We start from the raw sequence: 11,267 nt of genomic DNA, 5'->3' as shown, positions 1-11,267 counted from the left end.
GGGGGGTGGGGTTATGGACATTGGGGACGGTATGTGCTATGGTGAGTGCTGTGAAGTGTGTAAACCTGGTGATTCACAGACCTGTACCCTTGGGGATAAAAATATATGTTTATAAAAAATAAAAAATTTTTTTAAAAAGTAGGTATCATGAAGAAGTTTTTCTTCTCCACTTGTATAATAGTTATATGTGAATATGTTTTTCACCATGTAGTTTGCAAGTTCTCAAACACAGGGTCTATGGCTGGTTCTTTGTGATTCTCTTGGCACATAGTAGGTATTTAAAAAATAGTATAGGCTTTAATTGAATTGTCAAATCCAGTTTTGCTGGTTTTATTATTTTTTATCTTCTTCAATATGAGTCTATGTTTATTTGACAGGTTTTATTATTTGCATTGTTATAAAAGTAAATAGGAAAATGAGTTCAGTAGGGCACTGGTCCAGGAGAGAGAATATACAATGATCCCAGTATTGTTTGCAAAATAACCATAAGGAGATATTTAATCCTATTTATCTACTAAAGTTCACCAAGATAAAAAATGAGAATGTTCTTTTACAAGATACCTGGAAAATTCACATTAAAAAGACTGACGGGAGATAAGAGGCAGTCCTTGGGGGCACCTGGGTGGCTCAATGGGTTAAAGCCTCTGTCTTCTGCTCAGGTCATGATCTCCAGGTCCTGGGATCAAGTCCCTCTCTGCTTGGCAGGGAGCCTGCTTCCTCCTCTCTCTCTGCCTGCCTCTCTGCCTACTTGTGATCTCTGTCTGTCAAATAAAAAAATAAAATCTTGAAAAATATATTAAAAAAAAAAAAAGAGGCAGTCCTTGTTGTCAAAAAAAGCACAAGGGCAAATGAAAACAGTAATAACTATTATATAGATCATTTTCTTAAACTTAGGATTCAGACACCATAAACCCAAGGAGTTTTAAGGTTTTTGGAAGAGACCTAGAGTTTAATAAATAAATAAGTTGCCATTCTCAAGGTTATTTTCTTTTACCTAGCTTTTTTTTTTTTTTTTCTATTTGAGAAACCTGATTAAAAGAAAATCAATTTTTAAAAAAGCAAGCTTTGGGGGCACCTGGGTGACTCAGTTAGTTAAGGGCCTGACTCTTGATTTCAACTCAGGTTATGATCTCAGAGTATTAGGATCAAGCCCTGTGTCAGGCTCCACACTCAGCATGGAATCTGCTTAAGGATTCTCTCACTCCCTCTGCCCCTCCCCCCTCCTTCTCTCTCAAATAAATAAAATCTTTTTTAAAATGATAAAAGTAAGCTCTGGTACCACTACCATTAACTACACCACCAATAACTGAAGCCAACCCCTTGATCTTGCTAAAGCTATGAGTGCTCTCACCCTCTGGCAAATATCTTGTGGATTAACACAGTTCATGAAGAAATTGCCATTTCAGATAATGTCTGGAATTTCTGCAACTGATAAAGCAATGGTTCTCATTTTTAAAGGACAGAAGAGACTTATCTACAGTATTTGTTTTACTGGCTTCAGACTGTACCCCCAGAGATGAGGATTCAACAGACTTGGTGTGGGAATCTTTCAGTGATCACACACCCTTGATGACTCTGAGGTAAGAGCTCCACGGACCATGTTTTGAAAATCATGTACTATCTATGTTTCTTATGTCATGAATATCTAGATTAAGGTATGAATCTGACTATTTACTTACTATCTACATAAAATATAGTGGCACAGATAAAATTTTGCTCAATGAAAAGGGAAGGCAGGAAGTGGGTAAGAGAAATACTCTCCAAAAGTAGGTGATATTTGATTAGAGATTTAAAAGATGAGAAGAAATTTTACAGCTGAAAAGGGACAAGAAGAGAAACAAAGATGAAGAAGGAAAATATATGCAGAAGAATGACAGGTAGATGTGGCAAAATATAAGACTATAGATGAGCTTAGGCTTCCGTATACAGAGCCTGGTGTCCTCAAAGGAGCAGTGTATCCTGCAGGCTTGTGGTTCCCAAACACAACAGCTGCACCTGGAATCTCCTAATGTTTTTATCAAAATGTAGATTCCCAGGCCTCCAGCAGACCCACTGGATCAAATCCCTTGAGGAGATATCTTGATATGTGGACTTACAAGAAAGGCCCCCAGGCACTCTGATCAGCAGACAGTATGGGAACTACTGGTAAACCAAAGGCTTGTCCAAACTGAGACTATAGGTCCTTAAGAGAATATAGCATTTGAGAATTGATATCAGGAAACATCCAACCAGCAAAGCAAAATATAGTCAAGAAGAAGTTCCAAAGCCTGAAATAAGGCAGTCAGAAAATTTCCATAGAGTAAAGGCTGTATTATAAAGATGAGAGTTAGATAAATGAGTTGGACTAAAAAAAAAGCAGAAGATGTGGACACAGAAGGCAGTTTCTAGAATAAAGACAATGTGAGACAGATAAGTGTCCTATGAGAGATGAAGCAGAGGTGAACTTCCTGAACTGTACAAGGTACTGTCCGCAGAGATGGTTTAACAGCATCCTTAGCTGATGATGAAAAAATATACGGTTCATATCAGAAGTTGAAAAGACAAATCTAAGGAAAAAAAAATCTGGATTGCAGTTTGTGGATATTTTGATTCAATAGGAACCTGACTTTTAATCAACATAATAGAGAAAAGAGGCACTGAATCATCAAAAGAAAAAAGGTAGTATGCTGTCGCTGATAGTTTTATAAATTACATAGGCTTAGGATTCAACTCAGTTTCCCTTCAATTATCTAGAACTGTTCTTAAAACTACCAGTAGATGGTGCCAGGGTTTTGGTAAAGAATAACGGTAACAACAATGACTGTAAATTCAATACCTTGTTTTAAAAAAAAAAAAAAAAAAACTGTGTTAAAGAAGGACTAAAACCAAATAAGGAAAAACCAGATCGATATCCAAAGACTTCTTTCTTGTCCAAGACTTATATTACTCCAATTTTTACACTACTCTAGTTTTAACTTATGACCAAAAAATTGCATAACCTAGCCAGAACTGAAACAGATAATGAAAGCCACAAACATAAAAACTCTGAAGAATGTTGAAAATAGTTGTCACTTATGTATTTGCAAAGGAATAAATGTCACTTAAGAAATGTGTATTTGCAAAGGAATAAATGAAACAAGATGGGATCGGGAGGGAGACAAACCAAAAGAGACTCTTAATCTCACAAAACAAACTGAGGGTTGGGGGAAGTGGGTAGGGAGAGGGTGGTTGGGTTATGGACATTGGGGAAGGTATGTGCTCTGGTGGGTGCTGTGAAGTGTAAACCTGGTGATTCACAGATCTGTACCCCTAGGGCTAATAATACATTATAGGTTAATTAAAAAAAATTTTTTAAATGTGTATTTGCTATAAAGCAGCTAGCTACTTTCAGTGTGTGTTATCATTTGTGGGCTTTAGGCACTTTTACTTTTATGGCCCCCTTCCTCCATTATATTTATATTATATGTAAAATAAAGACAAATACGTTCCAAACTGGATTAATCTTTTTTTTTCAAGTAGGCTCCACACCCAACATGGGGCTTGAACTTATGACCCTGCGATCAAAAGTAGCATGCTCCACCAACTGAGCCAGTCAGGCACCCCCAAACTGGATTAATTATTAAGTATTATTATTATACTCACATTTTCCTCCAACTTTAAAACAAAATATTTTTGTAGGCCACTAAAAGTGTCAGATGTCCTATACACTGTGTCTGTTATGTTATCCATTATGTTATCCATTATGCCTAGTGGATAAGTCCACCCTGCCTACTTTAAGTTATCCTAAGAAACGAAACTTGGAGAGTAAAACCAGGGGGAGAGAACAAAGGTGAGAAAACAAAGTAGCCCACACTGACCACTGCAAACATAAAATTCCTTTAAAGCTTTATGAGTTATCTTAAAATTATATTCAAGTATTTCAAGAAATGTTTTAAATTACTTCCCATCAGGGAAAAATGAGAAAAACAAAATTTCTTAGCTGATTCATTAGTTGAGCATAAGTTTCAATTGCAATGAATCTAAAACTCTCAGGAATTCATTGCTGAGGGAAGCACCGCTCAGTGTGCACACAAGACATGGGTCATGTGCAGTTGCAACAGGAAGTAGAACCAATTTATGAGAAAATATTATTTTGAGAGATCTAGGTTTCTCTTTTGTCAAGAGGGGAATGATGGAAAAGCAGAAGAGAGGTACTGTTCTTTTTCTCAGGATCTAATTCTGAAAAAGGAAGTTTATGACTGCAATATTTAAGAATCTATAATTTGCAGTAAGGTTCTACCTTGCACAATAATAGCAACTTTAAACATAATTCAAAATCTTAAGAGTCAGAGACCTGGAAAGAAGAGCCTAGTAACTGGATTCCTGGGGAAGCAAGGAGAGCCATTCTAAGACATTCTGAGAGACAACACAGCACGGTGAAGCAGTGTGGGGTGTCCAGGAGCAGGGATCACAGTCAGGAGTATATGGCCACTCTCCTACTGGACTGATGCCTTTGACCACCATCCTTGCTGTGGAATTTCCTTTAACTGAGCCAATCTCCCACAATTTTTTGTTAGACTTCAAGTACAGTTTGGTGGAGACTATTTTCGTTTTCAATTTGTCCTTCATATTTTACCTGTTAAAATAATAACTCATCAAAAACTTTCTGTATTGGCAAACAAAAAAATTCTTCATTCAAATTGGAATGGCATGATTTGCTTTTTTTTAAAACTCTAATTTTCTTTTAATGTTCACACTTCATAGAGATTATGGGGGAAAAAAGTATTCATCTATATAACTAATTCTCTCCATAACCTTTTTCAAGAAGTTAGACCTATCCAAAGAAGAAAAAATCTTAAAAGTGGAAATAGTGGATTTCTGGATTTCCTGCTTTAAAAATAACAAGCTAATGTCAAGTTGAAATTTATTCAAATTCCAAAACAAATAATTATTTATACTTAACTTAAAAACCTTTGGCACAGAAGTACCTGTATAGGAGAGGACTTCCCAGAACCTGCTATATACATGATTCAGAAAAAAAAACAAAAACAAAAACTCGAAGGAGTATAGCCTTTTATTGAGGAGTGATTCTCAGGGGATTTTAGTCTTGCACAAGGTCCCTACTTTCACAAGGTGAAAGTAGCCCAGAGTATCCACTATTTTTCTGAGAGATTGTTACCTGCTCTCCCTGCCATATTACCCCGTGAGAGGTAGAAAAGGAGGGACTATTGTCTGTCCACCAGAGCCTGCTCTTTCAGAGGCCAGGGGAACAACACCACAAAATTACTTTAGAAGCAGCCCTCCAGTTCCAACCCCCAAGTCTGATCATGAGACCTGGGGAAACTGGGTGGGTGTAGGATTCCTAGCCAGTACCGTACACACAGAGAAGAAACAATATGGATTGTTCATGCATCTCCAAACAATCCTGACCTATGGCACCTCCACTCTCACTTCTGTCAATCTAATGCATGTCACACAGCATTTGGCACTCCTCTTCCATTCTGTCCATTAAGCTTGCACTACAGCCATCGTGGAGAGCAAATTCCCTGATCACCAGCCATTAAGAGTAGCAAAATACAGTTTACAATCAAATTGCCTGGCTTCAGACCTGGTCTCTGCTGCTTATTAGTTATTTGTTATCCATCAAATGGAGATGATGATAATAATACATCAGAAATATCTAATAAGGATTCAGTGAGATCATTCATATAAAGCTCTTAGCTCACAGCACCTGGCACAGAATAAGTTCAAAGTTATTTGTTATTCCAGGAAATAACACTTCAAGACATGTTTGTTAAGGATAGCTGAGGTCCCGTGTACCACATAGAAAGAGCTAGGGCAGAAAAGCTTCCCCTAGTGCCTCAGCCAAAAACAACCTGGGAGTTACACTTTTGTTTTTGAATCGCAGAGGTTCAACAGTAGTGAACAAGAAATAAAGGTCAGCAGCCATTTCCTCTGGAATCTGGCTAGCAATTTGTCATCTAGGAATTGGCTCAACTTGTGGGCAGAAATAAATCAATCTTCTACCACCTTACACCAGTTAGAATGGCCAAAATCAACAAGACAGTAGACAACAAGTGTTGGAGAGGATGTGGAAAAAGGGGAACACTCTTATACTGTTGGTGGGAATGCAAGTTGGTGTAGCCACTTTGGAAAACAGTGTAGACATTCCTTAAGAAATTAAAAATAGAGATACCCTATGACCCTTGCACTACTGGGTATTTACCCCAAAGATACAGATATAGTGAAAAGAAGGGCCATCTGTACCCCAATGTTCATAGCAGCAAGGGCCACAGTCGCCAAATTGTGGAAAGAGCCAAGATGCCCTTCAACAGATAAAGAAGCTATTTTTGGTCCATATATATACAATGGAATATTATGCCTCCATCAGAAAGGATGAATACCCAACTTTTCTAACAACATGGAGGGGACTGGAGGAGATTATGCTGAGTGAAATAAGTCAAGCAGAGAGAGTCAATTATCATATGGTTTCACTTACTTGTGGAGCGGAGGGTTGTGTGTGACTGTTCAAAGCAGAGCACATGCAAAGGAGTAAGATGGAGGACATTGGGAGATGGAAAGGAGAGGTGAGTTGGGAGAAATCGGAGGGAGAGACAAACCATGAGAGACTGTGGACTCTGAGAAACAAACTGAAGGCTTTGGAGGGGAGAAGGGTGGGAGGTTGGGTGAGCCTGGTGGTGGGTATTGTGGAGGGCACGTGTTGCATGGAGTCCTGGGTGTGATGCATAAACAATGAATCTTGGGACACTGAAAATAAAATAAAGTAAAATTATAAAAAAATAATAATAAAATAAAAAAGAAGAAATCAATCAATCTTCCTCCCTGCAACCTTATATAACTATGTAGGGTTATTCTAACTCTCTTCTTTACCTTTTCCCCACTTCCCAAAAATGTATAAAATAACTGCCTTCTGTAAGCCCTGTGGCACTTTTGAGGTGCGATCTTAAATAACAAAGACATATTATTCTGTTGATGCTGAATATTTTTTCCATGATAGAATTTGACAATAATGGTAGAGACATGCTCTGTACTGAAATAATACATAACCCCTTAATGTCAAAATTTGGCCTTTATTTCCTTTCACAGACCACTTCTTATTTCACAGTGAATTACTATACTATTATTTATAAAGCACACTTAGTCAATATTTGATTCAAGTCATTGTGAAGAATAGAGTTATCTCCCATAATTTTAGTTCTACAGGTTTTCCACCATAAACAATTTGTTTCAAGCAAAATAGAAAAATCCCTATCTGCACAATATCATTGCTCTTTCTTAAAAAGAGTAAGTCATTTCATACACATTCTTCAAAGTCTCTCAGAGATGAAGAATCAAATAGCATAAGAAATGAAGTCTGTTCCACAATTTGTATTCAGCTCATATTCACTGGGACTAGTTGGGAGAATTTTTAAAAATCCTTTGCCTCAAGCCTGTGCTTCTATCCTTTAATTTGTGCTACATACCACCTAAATTGAAGTTGCCTGGATATCTGTTTTCTAAATTATTCATTCTCTCGCTCACTATTAGTAGCCTAGTCACAGAAGTACTATGAAAGTTTTAGCATAATCAAGCAAACACCTTGATCTCTTCATTGATTCAAAAACATACCCACTGAATACCCTCTACCTCAGGCATTGTGCTAGGTGTTGCTTATATAGTGACAAATAGAAGTTACTACCTCACCCTCATAAGGCTTACCGGTAAGTGGAAGAATCACATATGAGACAAACAAACAAACAAACAAACAAAAATATATGTGTATATATAATTGCAAATTGTAATGAGAAAAAAAAAGAAGAAGAAAGAAAGAAAGGAAAGCATGTGTCATTGCATATGTCATTACAACAAGGAGGCACCCAACTGATGCCAAGGGATCAGAAAAGACCTCTCTAAAACAGAACATATAATTTCAGACCTGTGGTATTCCACAGGGGGTTAGCTAGGTGATGATTTGGGGGCAGAGGGTTGTGTGTGACTGTTCAAAGCAGAGCACATGCAAAGTCCCTAGGACAACGAAGAACTTGCCACATGAAAAAACTGGGAAAGTCGAAAATGGTGGAACTTAGTGAACAATGGAGAGAATCCTATCATAAGGACTTAAACTCATATAGCTTCTTTGAATTCTATTTCTTTAATCCAGAAAGTCAATTCAAAAAAAAAACATACTGCCATAAAATTTACAGTGTGAATTTAAATTCAAGTTCCCATTAAAATTATGTAAATAAACCTGTATTCCAACCTGTCATATTCCACAATCTCCCATAAGCCCTCCCTCTGCTACATGATGCCTACGTCCTTTAAATTATTTATCAAATGGTCTAAAATTAGTGCAGTACAAACATGAAATTACTTGTTTTTCTCTTCTTAACCATGCTCTGTAAAATCTCTTGTCTATTTTAACATCTTAAAGCAGATTCCAGTCACATTCAGTTTTAATGTCTAACCTAGTCTAATCCAAATTTTAAGACTTCAATTTCAGTCCAGTTCTGTATTGTTTTCTTTCCCTCCTGGCACCTGCCATATTTGGCCTCAATGATTTGGGGAAAAGAGGGCAATTTCCGCTCATCCACTCCTCCTGTCCCATGCCTGGCTTCCTTTTTACTCTAATGCATTGATGAGAAAGAGGTAGGGACTCAAAAGTTGGCAAGGACTAGATCCTAAAGAAGCCTCTATGTCAAACTAAAGAACCTGGGCTTTTTCTTTTAAATGAGTTATAGAAAACATTAAAAGGGAATTACACAATTAGGATTTCATTTTAGAATCGTCTGTTTGCCACAATGTAAGGGGTAGTAGGTTTGAGGAGACAAGGCAAGGATTTGGATTACAAAGAGAACTCTGGTCTCTTGAAATCTCACTGACTGTTCCCTTCACAAGTTTCTTCACACAACTTCACACGACTTCTCTCAAAATGCCACGCAACCTTTGTTGGCTTTGAAATACCCCTAAAAATTCTTTCTCTGGACTTGGGCAAGCCTGACCAATCATTTTTAAGATTTATTAAACACCAGTATGGGAGAAGTGGCATTTTTGCTTGATCCAACTTGGCTGTAAGATAGCCAGATATTACAGTGGGACTCTTTTGTCTTAAAGTTTCATCAACGGCCCCAAAGTCTAAGAATAATGTCTAAATTGAGGTGCTAGACAACTAAAGCAATACATCCTAAAGACTATAAAACTGATTCTGCCAACATTGTTCAATCTTCCACTAACATTTCAGTAAATGTTGAAACTAAAGAAGCCTACAGAGAGAATGCCTTTGGAAAGAGTTCTGGGTGCTATTGTTGTACTGACTATTGTCGTGGAACAAATTACTTCCAAATTAGTAATTTAAGACAAGTATTTTATTATGCTCACTGTATTGATTAAATGTGGGTTACATGCCCACCCAGAGTTTTGAGGAGGAGTTATAGGCCCTATATATCTATCAACAGGAAAATTTCTGATCACTAAAAACAAAACAAAACAAAACAAAACACGTATCTATTTTAAGGAAATTTACATTATAGGACATATTGTAAAAGATTGCCTGAGAGAAAAACAAGCTTCTTGTCTGGCTTTTGGTAAGAAATAGAAACCAGACTGCATGCAGAAAAGAGAACTTCATGTAGGGCTTACTCTGGCTTGCTAGCGCCGTTTCATCTACTGGTCATGTATGTCTCTCACAACAGAGAATAGGTTATGCTTTTAAAATTATTCCCATATTGCTTAAAATTCCCTGGGCTTCCAGGAATTATCAAAAAAAATTCCAATATGTTTTTAACAGAAAAGCATAAAATAAAGAGGAGCAAGTATAACCCAGCTTTTCTTTCTTCTGTTTTTTTTTTTTTTTTTGTAACTTGTCCTAACGATCATATTACCTAGTTTATTTATTTCATACAAAGTCCTAACCCCAAGCAGGCCATGGATTTTGGCTTATCTCAATATGGTCACCAGATAGCTTTTCTTTCTTTTTTTCTTTTTTTTAATTAATATATAATGTATTATTTAGCTTTTGCTTTCTATGTAATTTCTGCTTTCTGTTGATTCCGTATCTCTTGTTTTGTATCTGCTTCAAAAGATATTATAAATTATAAATTGTGTAGTCATTTTATCAACCAAATTAGACTCTGTAGTGTGTGAATTCTTTTCTATTCTTTTCTTTCAAATGATTGGTAGGTCTAACAGGTTTTTGATTCCTTTAATCAGTGATGTGGAAATGACACTACATGGCTGCCAAGGCTAGGTCACAAGAGGTGTTACAGCTCCCACTTTGCTAAGATACTACCTTTGAGACCACTAACTGCCACACAGAGAGGATTGCTCTGGTGTCACTATACTTTTAGGAAGCCCAGGCAATAAGGAGAGGCCTCGTGTAAGTGTTCCAGTCAATAGCCCTGTTGATGCCACAACTGACAAAGACCATCAACCACCAGACAAATGAGAAATGACATTTCCAAATGATTCCAGCCCTGAGTCACTCCTAGCCATTACATCTTCCCAACTGAGGCCCTAGACCATGAGCAGAAACAAGCTATTTGAATTATGCATTGTTCAAATTCCTGATCCACAGCATCAGTGAGCATAATAAAATGTTTATCTTAATATTTGGTACAACAACAGATTTTTTGCAAAATATTGGCTGATCTGACTAATATCTAGAATACCAACTTTACCGGTCTCTTTAGCCTATCAGCCCAATTTTCCCTTACACATCTGTTACATGTTGAGTTCTATCCCCCAAAATTTCATATGAAGTCCTAGCTCCAGTACCTCAGAATAGTACCTCATTTTCTTATTTGGAGATTAAGTTTCTACAGAGGTAATCAAGTTAAAATAAGGTTATTAGAATAGGTCCTAATCCAATATGACTGGTATACTTATAAAAGGGGGGCAATTTGGAGACAAGCATACATACAAGGAGAAAGACATGTGATCATAAAGACGGCCATCTATCAGCCAAGCAGGGAATCCTCAAACGGACCCTTCCCTCACAGCCCTCAGAAGGAACAATTCTGTCAATGCCTTGATTTCTGATTTCTAGCTTTCAGAACAGTAAAACAATAAATTTCTGTTGTGTAAACCACACAGTTTGTGGTGCTTTGTTATGGATCCCTAGAAAACAAAACAGCATCCAAACTAGAGTCAGTAATTGGAGAATTCTCTCAGTCCAGGAGAGATGCAAGACTGCATAGAGTCCCGTAATCTGTTGTTGGCACTATTCTGATATAGGAGTATCATCTACAGTAGTCCCACCATATGATCTGCTGGTTGATGTATTTTGTCATCTGTGACATCAACAGGGCTATCAC

This window comes from Enhydra lutris, unplaced genomic scaffold, assembly GCF_002288905.1.
Source record: "Enhydra lutris kenyoni isolate GAN:26980312 unplaced genomic scaffold, ASM228890v2 scaffoldscaffold3, whole genome shotgun sequence".
In the NCBI taxonomy this organism is placed as follows: domain Eukaryota; kingdom Metazoa; phylum Chordata; class Mammalia; order Carnivora; family Mustelidae; genus Enhydra; species Enhydra lutris.
Note: the sequence above shows the minus strand (reverse complement) of the source record.